A 15,846-nucleotide genomic window follows, 5' to 3' on the forward strand; every position below is an offset into this window, starting at 1 on the left:
TGAGGGGGGGGGGAAGTGGGTTTAGATTGTTGTGTAAAGCATTCGATAAAAAAAGGGGGGGTACCAAACGGGCTTGCCAAACGAAAGATGTTGGTTTGGTGTGCATGTGCGTGGGTGAGTGATAAGTGCAAGAGAGAACGATTGTGTGTAATTGGGATGTGCATGGGAGTTAGTTTAATATGTTTATTATGCACCCCATACCCATCCTGTGGGCGGTAGTCAAAAGATTACAGAGGTACATAATTGGTCCAGGGACTGGACCCCAAAGTTATGATAGCTGAGCAAGTTACAGAGGTAATGAACTCACAATTTACAAAGGTAATGAACTCACAATTTACAAAGGTAATGAACTCACAATTTACAAAGGTAATGAACTCCAGGTAAGTCTGGTCACAATCATGACAAGTTACAAAGGTATTTACAGATTACAGAGGTACGTAATGGGTCCAGGGACTGGGCCCCCAAAGTTTTGATAGCTGAACTAGGTACAAAGGTAATGAGCTGGGAGTGCTGAGTTCATGCATTCTTAGTAGTTATTTAATATTGTTAATTAATGCCTTCTGCTGAAGGCTATCGTAGTAGCGTATAAAAGTAGAAGTCTGAGAATGCTGCATGGGACAGCAATAAAGATAGGATTTGACTCCCATTGTAAACTAATTCAGTTTCTAATGTATATATATATATATATACATTAGACGAAACAGAATGACTTCAAGAGTGTATCAGTCTGTAGTGGAAGGAAGGCGGGGTAGGGGTCGGCCTAGGAAGGGTTGGAGGGAGGGGGTAAAGGAGGTTTTGTGTGCGAGGGGCTTGGACTTCCAGCAGGCATGCGTGAGCGTGTTTGATAGGAGTGAATGGAGACAAATGGTTTTTAATACTTGACGTGCTGTTGGAGTGTGAGCAAAGTAACATTTATGAAGGGATTCAGGGAAACCGGCAGGCCGGACTTGAGTCCTGGAGATGGGAAGTACAGTGCCTGCACTCTGAAGGAGGGGTGTTAATGTTGCAGTTTAAAAACTGTAGTGTAAAGCACCCTTCTGGCAAGACAGTGATGGAGTGAATGATGGTGAAAGTTTTTCTTTTTCGGGCCACCCTGCCTTGTTGGGAATCGGCCGGTGTGATAATAAAAAAAAAAAAAAAAAAAAATATGTATATATATATATGTATATATATATATGTATATATATATATGTATATATATATATGTATATATATACATATGTATATATAAATAATATTAGGACAGCAGCTGGCGTTTTCACTACTGTAGAGTTATTGTTTTCAATATAATATGTTCTTAAGTTTAATTTAGTATGGTTAGTTTATAAGTTAAATAAACAACGGTGAAATGCTGTACATTTTGGTGAGCTGGGGTAAATAGGGGGGGGGGTTATACTGCTTGCATTTTTGCGGCATGTAATTATTGTGTGTGGATATTGAAATTAGCAGTCGGGAAGGAGTAAGAGGATTCTTTATTTTGTATTACTTGAATAGTTATATTTTGTAGTAATGAATTATGTATATGGCAGTATTCACCTATCAGCTGCATGACATATTACTGCATATTGCAGTGTATAGAAATTGATGAATTTATATTGTCTGTCGATGCTCTTATGCTGTATGCTTTTGTTAATGTATTGTATGTTATAAATAAAATATAAAAAAAAAATTGACCAGTTTTACATATTCGGCACGACATATATATATAGATATATATATATATATATATATATATATATATATATATATATATATATATATATATATATATATATATATATATATATATATATATATATATATATATATATTTATATATACTACATTCTACAAGATTAGAAGAACTGATTGTATCCAACAAACCTGACTCAAGATAGTTTTTCCTCTCATATTTCCTCTTACAACCCGGCCATCTTTCATCACATATGTGAAGGAATGAAATTTGTCAGCCTGAGCTGAGAGATTTCAGTAAGATGGTGGGGATATCGTCATTCTACAAGCATCGCACTACTGGTTTAGTAGTTGCGACAGCAGGGCTTGTGATACTTTACGTAGAGATTGCCATATTATTGATGGTATACAATACCGACAAGTTTGAGACATACGCAATACTTCGACAATAAAGGCTGATAACCTCATAATTATTTCTGTTGTCTTCTACTTTCTGTATACTTTGAAGAGTTATCATATGACTCATAGGGATGGGGAGAAATGAGAGGACATGGTGTATATGTGTGGTGCTGGTCTCTGCCGGACAGGTCGTGTGCCACACACATCTCTATCTCTCAGAGAATTTTTTCCCCTCCACCAACCTGTTCAAACTCTTGCAACATTGCATAGCTCCTGACGAAGTAAGGATGTGAGAGTCCTAGAGCTAGTATTTTCCATCCCCCAATGGTATATTTTTTTATTAACACACTGGCCGATTCCCATCAAGGCAGGGTGGCCCGAAAAAGAAAAACTTTCACCATCATTCACTCCATCACTGTCTTGCCAGAGGGGTGCTTTACACTACAGTTTTTAAACTGCAACATTAACACCCCTCCTTCAGAGTGCAGGCACTGTACTTTCTATCTCCAGGACTCAAGTCCAGCCTGCCGGTTTCCCTGAATCCCGTCATAAATATTACCCTGCTCACACTCCAACAGCGTGATGAGGTCATACCTGGAGTTTACCTGGAGAGAGTTCCGTGGGTCAACGCCCCCGCGGCCCGGTCTGTGACCAGGCCTCCTGGTGGATCAGAGCCTGATCAACCAGGCTGTTACTGCTGGCTGCACGCAAACCAACGTACGAGCCACAGCCCGGCTGGTCAGGTACCGACTTTAGGTGCTTGTCCAGTGCCAGCCTGAAGACTGCCAGGGGTCTGTTGGTAATCCCCCTTATGTATGCTGGGAGGCAGTTGAACAGTCTCGGGCCCCTGACACTTATTGTATGGTCTCTTAACGTGCTAGTGACACCCCTGCTTTTCATTGGGGGGATGTTGCATCGTCTGCCAAGTCTTTTGCTTTCGTAGTGAGTGATTTTCGTGTGCAAGTTCGGTACTAGTCCCTCTAGGATTTTCCAGGTGTATATAATCATGTATCTCTCCCGCCTGCGTTCCATTGAATACAGGTTCAGGAACCTCAAGCGCTCCCAGTAATTGAGGTGTTTTATCTCCGTTATGCGTGCCGTGAAGATTCTCTGTACATTTTCTAGGTCAGCAATTTCACCTGCCTTGAAAGGTGCTGTTAGTGTGCAGCAATATTCCAGCCTAGATAGAGCAAGCGACCTGAAGAGTGTCATCATGGGCTTGACATCCCTAGTTTTGAAGGTTCTCATTATCCATCCTGTCATTTTTCTAGCAGATGTGATTGATACAATGTTATGGTGCTTGAAGGTGAGATCCTCCGACATGATCACTCTCAGGTCTTTGACGTTGGGTTTTCGCTCTATTTTGTGGCCGGAAATTGTTTTGTACTCTGATGAAGTTTTAATTTCCTCTTGTTTACCATATCGGAGTAATTGAAATTTTTCATCGTTGAACTTCATATTGTTTTCTGCAGCCCACTGAAAGATTTGGTTGATGTCCGCCTGGAGCCTTGCAGTGTCTGCAATGGAAGACACTGTCATGCAGATTCGGGTGCTGCAAAGGAAGACACGGTGCTGTGGCTGACATCCATGTCTATGTCAGATATGAGGATGAGGAACAAGATGGGAGCGAGTACTGTGCCTTGTGGAACAGAGCTTTCCGCCGTAGCCGCCTCAAACTTTATACTGTTGACTACTACTCTTTGTGTTCTGTTTGCATTCGTCACTCAACCTCTGGGACGAGCGGACGTGAGCTGAGCCTGCCCTCTGCTGTCAGCCGGTGACAACTTGGTTTTCTCAAAATGGCGCAGCAGGCAAGAAGAAGGGTAAACACTGTCGGCATAGAAGTGGTGCGTGGGGCTGTGCATGCCCACTCAGCTCAAGTTTTATTACCTGCCATCATCAGGGACACATACGGCATTGCCAACGAAGAGCTGTATGGTGTAGCCTTGAACGGGGCATATAGAATTTTTGTGAAATTTCTCAATGCAAGTGTATACGAGGACATAGTCGCCAGGTTCCAAGATCTTTGTGTACCAGTGAATCCTGCAGTGACGGTAAGGCTACATGATGTGTCCCGCCATTATACGTGGGTGAAGATCAGAAATGTACCCTTTGAGGCTAATGAGGCAGACCTACGTGCCGTCTTCGAGAAGTTTGGGACTGTTCATATGGCGACATTGGGGAAATGGAAGGAAGGATCGTATTCTGGGATGCCTGAAGGAAGTTTTTCCTTAAAAAATGACATTGAGGCATCCTATTCCTTCCTATATTTTCCTAGAAGACTTCAGGACTCAAGTAATGGTGACTTAAGCAGGGCAACAACGTACCTGTCGATTATGCGGTGCCTATGATCACATTGCTGCACAGTGTGTTAAACAACAGGGTACACAGGCGAAGGAGCAGCATAAGGAGGCATCAGAGGACCTTGAGACGTTGAATTTGGCACGACCTGAGTCGGTTTCCTTGAACAAGGCTTGGAGTGTGGAGGTCGAGGAGGCCTTGAGGGAGGAAGAGTGTGTAACTCTTCCGAGAGAGACATGCACTGCCGGGCAGGTACCGGAGACCAAAGATGTGGTGTCACTGGGTGAGGACAGGGCCGTGGAGGCTACCATTGATTCAGTCCTCCACGACCTGTTAGGGACCCCAGGAGAGGTCACAGTTGAGGGGCTTGTGGGTGCCCTGGATGCTGCTGGGGTTCCAGGTGGTGAGAGGGGGGGAGGCATGTCAGAGACCCAGGTTGAGGCTGGGTTGCAAATTGGCACGGTGGTGGCAGAAGTGCATGGGGATGGCTTCCGGGTGGAGGCGGGGAGAAAGGCTCGAGTGTCACGGAAGAGAGCGACAGTGCCCTCGGACGTGGACAATGTGGATGTGCTCACTCCGGCACAGCGTTTGGGCAAAAAGGTTTGGGCTGAAGTGGTTGAGCATGGACCTGGGGGGTCCAGGGGCAAGGGGCATGTGAAAGCAGATCACAGAATGGTGATTGAAGATCAAGGGCATATAAAGGGGAAGGGGGATAAAGGTGGTGCAATACGTAAAGGAAAACCTCCATTGACAAATTCAAGAGTCTCTCTATAAATGTTAATGGTCTGAAAAATTCTAGGAAGTGTGAATGGTTTCATGAGATGCTCATTAGGTATGGTGTAGATGTAGTGTTTGTGCAAGAGCACAACCACAAGCCGGGTTGTATGTTGATGATTGAGGGGTATACTGTATATGCGGCACACTCAATGAGATTGAAAGGAGGAGTGGCTATTTTGGTGAGGGAGGCTAGCCCGTTTACTGTACATCATTGTGAGGAGGGGGGTGAGGGGAGGGTTATAAGAGTGGATGGGACATGGGGAAGAGATAAGATGTCTTTTGTGTGTGTTTATGGTCCGGCGAAGGGGGACAGTCGAGTGAAGAATGAGTTTGTACGTGAAGTGTTGGTGTATCACTTAAGGTCGCTTCCAGCATTAGCTGTGGTGGGAGGGGACTGGAATTGCGTTATACGCCGCAAGGATGTGGAACCTAGGGGAGCAGGATATTGTTCTGGCGTTCTGAGGGACCTGTTAACCGGGGTGGGGTTGGTGGATGTGGAGGGGGGGCAGCGTGGGAGGTGCAGCACACCTTTGTGAGGCAAGGGTATGCTGCACGGCTGGACAGGATATACGTGACAAGGAAAGCAGTGGTGCGGAGTGTAAGGGTTTTGGATGTCTTTTTTTCTGATCATAGAGGTGTTTTGGTGGATTTGGGATGGGAGGGTCGGCCGAACAGGTATAAGAGTTATTGGAAATTGAATGTTCGGTTGCTTCAAGATGTTGAGGGGAGGGTCCTATTTGCACAATGGTGGAAAGGCTTATGGGAAGGGATGGAAGTCAATGGGGATGTGTTGAGATGGTGGGATGTGACGACAAAGACGAGGATTCGAGAGTTCTATGTCCGACAGGGAAGGCACGAGAATCAGTTGGCTTATGGGCTTATTAGGTATCTTGAGGGGCAGTTAAGGGAGTATTATGAGAGAGGAAGGGGGGGGATGGGAGCCACTGTGGCTGACATAGAGGGAGTGAAGGAACGCCTAATGGAAGTGCAAAATGAGAGGTTTGATGTGGCAAGGGTTTTAGGGGGGTTGGAGGAGGTCATGTGGGGTGATAGACCATCGGCGTGTGTCCTGCGAGGGCAGGGGCGCCGGCGCGTTGCAATGGAAATGGTGGGTTTGAGAGTTCTTGAGGACATCGAAGGGTATAGGGAGGGACAAGATTTGGTGACGACAGAGGGGATGGGAGGGTATGTTGATGCTTGGCTTAGTGCACATATGAGGAGTGTGGGTGTGAGAGAGGGGGCTTTAAGAGAGACAGGGGGATGGGTGCGGAGTGTGCTGGACAGGGACGACAGGGAACAGTTACAGGGGCCTATTGTGGAGGAAGAGGTGTGGACGGCTTTAATGAGTATGAGCAGGGGTAAGGCACCGGGGATAGATGGGCTGCCTGCGGAGTTTTACATACAGCATTGAGGAGTATTAAAAGATTTTTTGGTGCAATTATTTAATATCATAAAAGAGAGGGGTGCGTTGGGACCTTTGCAGGTGACAGCACTAGTAGTTTTGGTGCCAAAGGGTGAAAGTCAGTGCACAGTGAGAGATTACCGGATGATATCACTCATGTGTGCAGACTACAAACTTTTTGCAAAAAATTTGGGAAATCGTATAAAAAAGGTCATTGGAAAGGTAATAGTGAGGGGTCAATATGGGATTCCGGGGAGATCAATGTATGAGGGGCATGGGGTTATTAGAAGGTTTATTGAGGGTCCGCAAGAGGGGGAACGAGGGGTATTGGCGTTGGATTGGAGAACGGCATATGACAGTGTCGAGAGGGAGGCTCTGTGGAGAATCATGGAGTGGCAGGGGTTTGGGGAGGACACTGTGAATTGGGCACGTACTTTATATCGGGGAGCTGGGATGTGTGTACAGATAAATGGGAGGGTGGGGTTGCATGTGAAAATGGGCAGGGGATTGAGGCAAGGTTGCCCGTTGTCACAAATATTATTTGCATGTTTACAGAATCCGTTTTATAGGGCAGTGGAAAGGTGCATACAGGAGGGGGTAAGGAAGGGCATACGAGGTGGGAGTCCCAGTATCATAGGTTACATTGATGACACAACTGTCCTAGTGAGTGGGAGGGAGGGATTGGAGGGTCTGGAGAGAGTTATAGATGTTTTTGGGATGGCAACAGATATGGCAGTGAATGTGCATAAATCAAAGCTCATGAGATTGGGCGAATGGGATGGGCAGGAGGGCGGGGGTGGGGGGGGGGGTGAGGTCGAGTGTCGGGGACCGGGTGAAAATTTGTGGAGTTGTGTATATGGGTAATGCTCAGATGGCGAGGGAGAATAATTCAAAGGGTGTGGTAGATAGGGTATTGGGAAGATTGTCAGGATTGAGGCCGACACATCTTACGCTACACCAGAGGGTCATTGTGGTCAATGTGCTTTTGTACAGTAAAATATGGCATGTGGCAGCTTTGTACCCTTTGGTGTACGGGGATGTCCGGAGATTGTTGAGCAGAGTTTTCCGTTTTATCTGGGGTTTGGGATGCGATTGGTTGAAAAGGGAGGTGGTAACGCTTCCGGTGGCCTTGGGAGGGCTGGGGTTAATTCATTTGGAAAGAAGGTTGAAGTGTGTATATGTGAAACATGGGTTGCTAAGGGCTCGGGGGGAAGGGAGTGGAGGGTTGGGGATGCTGCAGGGAGATCTTCGGAGATGGTGGAAGGGACAAGATTTGAGAGATGGTGAGGAGTTGTTGCGTCTATTGATGATGGTCAGAGAGCCGAGAAACATGCGGGTAGGGTCCATGGAGAGGAAGATATGGCCTAGGGTGGTAGTGGCAACGGAAGGAGTGTACCCGATGTACGCATGGGAAGACATTTGGGGTCGATTAAAAGGGTTACGCATCCGGCCACGTGTGAGGGAGGTAATGTATAGGTTTCTTCACGGAATATTGCCGTCTGGGGTTGTTTTACGAAATAGGCGAATAAGGGAGGGTGGGAAGTGTCAGGTTTGTGGGGTAGATGAATCAGCTTTTCATGTAGTTTATTTTTGTGAAAGCCTAGGGATTGTGCGGGAATGGTTAGGGAAAGTAATTCGGTATGTGGGGGGGAAAGGGTTGTCGGTTTTGAGAGCGCTCAGTTTAGATGTAGGTGGGGTTGGGGTAAAGGTTCAAAGGGCAGTGGCTTACTTAATGGTTGATTTTGTGTATATATCATGGGCAATGAGAGACAAAGGGGCAGAGGAACGTAGGATGGCCATAGCAGCATCCTTTTATAGAACAAAGTGTCGCAACAGGGAAATATATGGTAGGAGGTGGGAGAGGGATTTCTCGGAGGGCTACAGGGACTTTCTTTTGAGGGATTTATGGTCTTTATAAGCGGTCAGGGGCATGAACGGGCTGGCCTTCCCAGGGGGGAGGGTGTTGCAGAGGACGATTGTGTGTGTGTGGAATTGTGTGAGGAAAGGATGTTGAGGTGATATTCAATGTGATATTCAATGTAATGTCTTGGTGTTATTGTGAACACCGATGATTATGATTTATCTAAGGATTCCTTCATGTTTTGTAAGGATGTACATAAGCATGTTAGTATATAAGCATATTTTAACCTGTAATTATACATGTCTACCTATATATGAGCAATGTAACTTGTCATAATAATGAGGTTTCATACCTGTTTTTTAACTAGTGGAACGTTTTGGTATTGTATATAATGTAAGATCTTGCCTGGGGTGTTTTTGCTTATATATTGTTACAGATGTTTTTTCACATTTTCATTATATATGTTCAAGTGAATGAGTTTTTGATCTTGTGTATAGCCAGGTGAAACTGGTCAGTTTTTCACTTAGGGGGGGGGTAGGAGTTTAAGTAATCTCTGCAATAGCAGGTCATGTGATACACATGTCATATTATTTTAGATGTCTAATGTTGTCCATTCTCTGTAGGATGTGATGTATAGATTATCTCCGACAGTGTAAATAATCTGTCTGCTGGAGGGAATAATGTGTAAATTTATTTATTATTGTGGTAGGTTTATGTGTGTAGCGTGTTTTTAGGGTGATATATTATAAGACGCTAATTACTATCAAGGACTGTTGATGGTTATGAGTGGTGATGGCAGACACAGTTACTAGGCATGTGGGGGGGGGGGGGGGTTGAAGTGTCAGCGGTAGTGTCTTAAACCCACCACCGTGCACCATATTAATTATTTTTTTTTTTATATTTTATTTATAACATACAATACATTAACAAAAGCATACAGCATAAGAGCATCGACAGACAATATAAATTCATCAATTTCTATACACTGCAATATGCAGTAATATGTCATGCAGCTGATAGGTGAATACTGCCATATACATAATTCATTACTACAAAATATAACTATTCAAGTAATACAAAATAAAGAATCCTCTTACTCCTTCCCGACTGCTAATTTCAATATCCACACACAATAATTACATGCCGCAAAAATGCAAGCAGTATAACCCCCCCTATTTACCCCAGCTCACCAAAATGTACAGCATTTCACCGTTGTTTATTTAACTTATAAACTAACCATACTAAATTAAACTTAAGAACATATATTGAAAACAATAACTCTACAGTAGTGAAAACGCCAGCTGCTGTCCTAATATTATTTATATGCAGATGTGGAAAATTTTCTAGGGTGCTTACCTGTATGTACCTCAACATTATATACATACCAGTAATCTCAATGGGAGACAACCATATTGTTTACCGTAGTCACCCCGTGTAGACATGTGAGAAAACTTAACCACCCCTGGTCGCGGCAAGTGGTTCCTTCGACCTCACAATCTTATCCATATCTATCCGAGACCAGTATGGATTGGATAGCACCCACAAGTACGGTGCTACTAATTAATTGTGGACTGTATAGATTATATTAGTTTAGCTGAATGAAGGGGGGGTAGGATACACCTGGATACATCCATCAAGGAAAAACATTTGTACATAATCCCACCACTTACCAGATGTTCTCTGGTGGCCACTTGATGTAGCTGGATCACTCATAACCTATCCAATTACAACATAACCTAACTGGCCAGCATCAGTCTGTTATAACTAGAAGGGTTACTTAACTGTCGGTGATTGATACTCCTTATTTCCTCCATTCACCATCTCATTTCGATGTCCTGCTACACTGACACGGTTCTCATTCCAGCAGGACGAGGTATCCGTTGGTTTGTCCCGGTTTAGAAGTCGTGATTCCATAAAACTTCATTATCCTTGGTACGAATCACACATTCACTCGGAGCAGGGCGATCTATTTCACATCCCGCATTCTCTTAACTCAATGTTATTATCACTGATTACATTACCATTCACAAGACGATTTAACCTCTCATAATTATTATACACATTAGAGATCACTCCATTAAGATCTGAGACCGATGAGTGATGATTAAACCAAGGGTAATTTTCCCCAGGACACAGTCCATAGTGACGCGCCAGTCACCCGGTCCTACCCTTATTCACTCATTTTACCACTTTATTACAGTGGTCCCATAAATCACGTTCCCTCACTCTCCACCAGGAACAGTTACGACACTTCCTATTATGAAATGAGGCCTATATTAATCCTTAGGCCGCCGTGAATGCCAATTTCGTGGTTCCATGCTTTCCCAGCCTCCTCACCACATTCAAAACACTCCCGCCTCCCCATGGCCCGAGTCGCCCCAAACCCCCCGCACATCCGCGCATGCGCAAAGGGAACTCTTGGTTCTACTCTATTTTCAAATACATTTTTGACCCATATAGACACATTAAACACCTATTAGGCACTATAGTTTCGGAAAATTAAAATATTTTCCACACTGCGGCCGGGCGGAGGTCGTTGCTAGACGACTTACATAATGTGGAGCACAATTTTCCCATCTTCACTGGCCACCTGGCTTGGGAACTCCAACATTGATATTTACATAATCACCTTTAATTCTTTCCACCTGTTAACTCCTCAGGTAGGGCTCCACCCAAAGCACACTCAAACCTCCATGCTTCTGGTATTAACAATTTCCCTCTTATTGTAAGGTATGACACTAAGTCTATGCTCTCGGGGCTAATTTGTTGGGCATACTGGAATTATGAGACTTTACAATAACAAGTCTCTCTCAGTATCCCAAGTCAGCCCCAGCACATTACTGCATATAGGCACCAACTCCATGGCCATCCATATTTATTGAACCCTCAAAATGGACTAATTAGTGTTCCATTCTCTCAGGGGCATAAGCCTATGCTCCCTGGATTAATTTATTGGGCATACTGGAATTATGAGACTTTAACAATAACAAGTCTCTCTCAGTATCCCAAGTCAGCCCCAGCACATTACTGCATATAGGCACTTCAACTCCATGGCCATCCATATTTATTGATCCCTCAAAATGGACTAATTACTGTTCCATTCTCTCAGGGGCATAAGCCTATGCTCCCTGGATTAAGTTATTGGGCATACTGGAATTTTGAGACTTTAACAATAACAAGTCTCTCTCAGTATCCCAAGTCAGCCCCAGCACATTACTGCATTATTTCATTAACCCCTTCACATATCCTCATTAGTTCCTCTTCAGTTGACGTCACACCCGGAAATTGTCCACATAAGATTATTTACCCAATTACTTCGCTCAGTGGACCACCTGTGCACTTAAGGTGTGTATTTATCGTCGCCTGAAGTAAGAACAATTTATTATTTAACTGTTTATTAATTATATCATTATAAGCAGTCAACAATTTTGGTGTCTTGCTCAGTTCACTGAGCTGGGCCCTTTAACTGTCCATACACCATCCTATAATTAGTAGGTATTTCTGGACGGTCGAGCTTCCACGGAAGTCGCACCCAGTAATGTCCAGATTCACATTTAACATCTTTCAGGTATTGTTCCTGAGTAAAGGAATCATTTTGACTTTCCTCATTTATATTAATCCCTATGCTGTCCAGCTCCCACAAATTAGACTGGTTCAACATCAGAAGAATACTTGTACTGGGTTGACCTTTTATGAGCAAGACACCATGACTGTATTCACTACTTCTAGTCATTATTACTAGGCGGTAGTCTGCCATATATTACATGGCCCGTACCAGTGTTGAGGAGAGTGACGCCGCATGCCTTTGGATTTATGCCCTTTATCCTGAATTATTACATCCAACGCCGGCAAGGCTACCTCAGCTAGGCCATTATTATTGCCATTAGCTGCAACCTTTACATCAGTCACTGTAGTGTCAGGGTTATTAACATTATCATTATTGTCACCATTATTATAAGAATCACATACAACCCTGCACATAACTGTATGGTGCTTTCCCTTGTTGCATTGATAGCAACTGTTCAATTTGGTATGACAATCCTTTACATTATGATTGTCTAGACATCTGATAAATCTGTCAAGTTCTTTCATTCTTTCCACTTTAATATCCCATGAATTACAGGCATTACAATTTTTAGTGAAATGAGTACCCTGGCAGAAGAGACAGTCTCTCTTTTCCTTGCCTGACCTCTTATTAACTGGGTTACCCTTACTGAGGTACTTATTCCTCTTACCTTGATGTGAGGAACCACTATTACTGATTCCTGTCACTTGATATGTGCCTATTAATCTCTTAATTATGATTATTACCACTGGGATTATTTTTCCCTTTTGAGACTTGACTGATACTTCAGAGTCATTATGTGTTATATCCTTAGAACTGTTTGGCTGACTTGTCTACAATTGAACAATTAATTCTTGCCGACCTAGTCTGATTTCCTCCAGACCGTACTCTGGAGGTTTTGGCAAACCCACCCTTTGCATTAATAGGTTGATCAGCTGCCTGGCTTACACCATTTAATTTATTCAAAGCCTTACTTTTACAAGAGAGTTTTTCTTCCAATTCGTAATGTTGATTAATTAAAACATTCATTTCCATTCCATCTGCACAATTCTCCAGCAGATCTCTTTCACAGTCTTTACCACAATTTGTACCAATCAAATCTACTCTCTAAAGCATCTAAATATAACTTTAATTCATTAGGGTTCACGGTTCTGATTCATTAAATCAAATGCCTTCGTCACATGGCTTTTAATAGCCTGTAATGATGCTTTCATTACTCTAAAATTCACGGACTTGTCAGCCACATTAACTCCATCAGATCCAGTCATGATTAGAGAATTATTAATCACCAATTATACAACTTAAGTAGGCGCCTTATAAGAGTAATTCTTGCACTTTACTCTTGTATAAATCCTAGCCACCCATGTGCTAGCAATTAATTGGGCTAATTGTCATCCATCACACGATCGATTAAACTTGTGCACCCTACACCCACTTCCTTCAATCAGTCACTTAATTATTAAGTAATTAATTCAATTAATTTTTTCACTGATTGCATCCGGTTCAGGAAGAACCAACGGGCAGATGTGGAAAATTTTCTAGGGTGCTTACCTGTATGTACCTCAACATTATATACATACCAGTAATCTCATTGGGAGACAACCATATTGTTTACCGTAGTCACCCCGTGTAGACATGTGAGAAAACTTAACCACTCCTGGTCGCGGCAAGTGGTTCCTTCGACCTCACAATCTTATCCATATCTATCCGAGACCAGTATGGATTGGATAGCACCCACAAGTACGGTGCTACTAATTAATTGTGGACTGTATAGATTATATTAGTTTAGCTGAATGAAGGGGGGGGTAGGATACACCTGGATACATCCATCAAGGAAAAACATTTGTACATAATCCCACCACTTACCAGATGTTCTCTGGTGGTCACTTGATGTAGCTGGATCACTCATAACCTATCCAATTACAACATAACCTAACTGGCCAGCATCAGTCTGTTATAACTAGAAGGGTTACTTAACTGTGGGTGATTGATACTCCTTATTTCCTCCATTCACCATCTCATTTCGATGTCCTGCTACACCGACACGGTTCTCATTCCAGCAGGACGAGGTATCCGTTGATTTGTCCCGGTTTAGAAGTCGTGATTCCATAAAACTTCATTATCCTCGGTACGAATCACACATTCACTCGGAGCAGGGCGATCTATTTCACATCCCGCATTCTCTTAACTCAATGTTATTATCACTGATTACATTACCATTCACAAGACAATTTAACCTCTCATAATTATTATACAAATTAGAGATCACTCCATTAAGATCTGAGACCGATGAGTGATGATTAAACCAAGGGTAATTTTCCCCAGGACACAGTCCATAGTGATGCGCCAGTCACCCGGTCCTACCCTTATTCACTCATTTTACCACTTTATTACGGTGGTCCCGTAAATCACGTTCCCTCACTCTCCACCAGGAACAGTTATGACACTTCCTATTATGAAATGAGGCCTATATTAATCCTTAGGCCGCCGTGAATGCCAATTTCGTGGTTCCATGCTTTCCCAGCCTCCTCACCACATTCAGAACACTCCCGCCTCCCCATGGCCCGAGTCGCCCCCAACCCCCCCGCACATCCGCGCATGCGCAAAGGGAACTCTTGGTTCTACTCTATTTTCAAATACATTTTTGACCCATATAGACACATTAAACACCTATTAGGCACTATAGTTTCGGAAAATTAAAATATTTTCCACAATACATATGTATATAGGGTGTGCAAAAGAAGAAAATTAAAGGTGAATACAGGAAAGAGTAAGGTTATGAGGATAACAAAAAGATTAGGTGATGAAAGATTGAATATCAGATTGGAGGGAGAGAGTATGGAGGAGGTGAACGTATTCAGATATTTGGGAGTGGACGTGTCAGCGGATGGGTCTATGAAAGATGAGGTGAATCATAGAATTGATGAGGGAAAAAGAGTGAGTGGTGCACTTAGGAGTCTGTGGAGACAGAGAACTTTGTCCTTGGAGGCAAAGAGGGGAATGTATGAGAGTATAGTTTTACCAACGCTCTTATATGGGTGTGAAGCATGGGTGATGAATGTTGCAGCGAGGAGAAGGCTGGAGGCAGTGGAGATGTCATGTCTGAGGGCAATGTGTGGTGTGAATATAATGCAGAGAATTCGTAGTTTGGAAGTTAGGAGGAGGTGCGGGATTACCAAAACTGTTGTCCAGAGGGCTGAGGAAGGGTTGTTGAGGTGGTTCGGACATGTAGAGAGAATGGAGCGAAACAGAATAACTTCAAGAGTGTATCAGTCTGTAGTGGAAGGAAGGCGGGGTAGGGGTCGGCCTAGGAAGGGTTGGAGGGAGGGGGTAAAGGAGGTTTTGTGTGCGAGGGGCTTGGACTTCCAGCAGGCATGCGTGAGCGTGTTTGATAGGAGTGAATGGAGACAAATGGTTTTTAATACTTGACGTGCTGTTGGAGTGTGAGCAAAGTAACATTTATGAAGGGATTCAGGGAAACCGGCAGGCCGGACTTGAGTCCTGGAGATGGGAAGTACAGTGCCTGCACTCTGAAGGAGGGGTGTTAATGTTGCAGTTTAAAAACTGTAGTGTAAAGCACCCTTCTGGCAAGACAGTGATGGAGTGAATGATGGTGAAAGTTTTTCTTTTTCGGGCCACCCTGCCTTGGTGGGAATCGGCCAGTGTGATAATAAAAAAAATAATATGTATGTATATATATATATATATGTATATATATATGTATATATGTATATGTATATATATGTATATATATATATATATGTATATATATACATTAGAAACTGAATTAGTTTACAATGGGAGTCAAATCCTATCTTTATTGCTGTCCCATGCAACATTCTCAGACTTGTACTCTTATACGCTACTACG

The sequence above is a fragment of the Cherax quadricarinatus genome, chromosome 52 (genome assembly GCF_038502225.1).
Source record: "Cherax quadricarinatus isolate ZL_2023a chromosome 52, ASM3850222v1, whole genome shotgun sequence".
In the NCBI taxonomy this organism is placed as follows: domain Eukaryota; kingdom Metazoa; phylum Arthropoda; class Malacostraca; order Decapoda; family Parastacidae; genus Cherax; species Cherax quadricarinatus.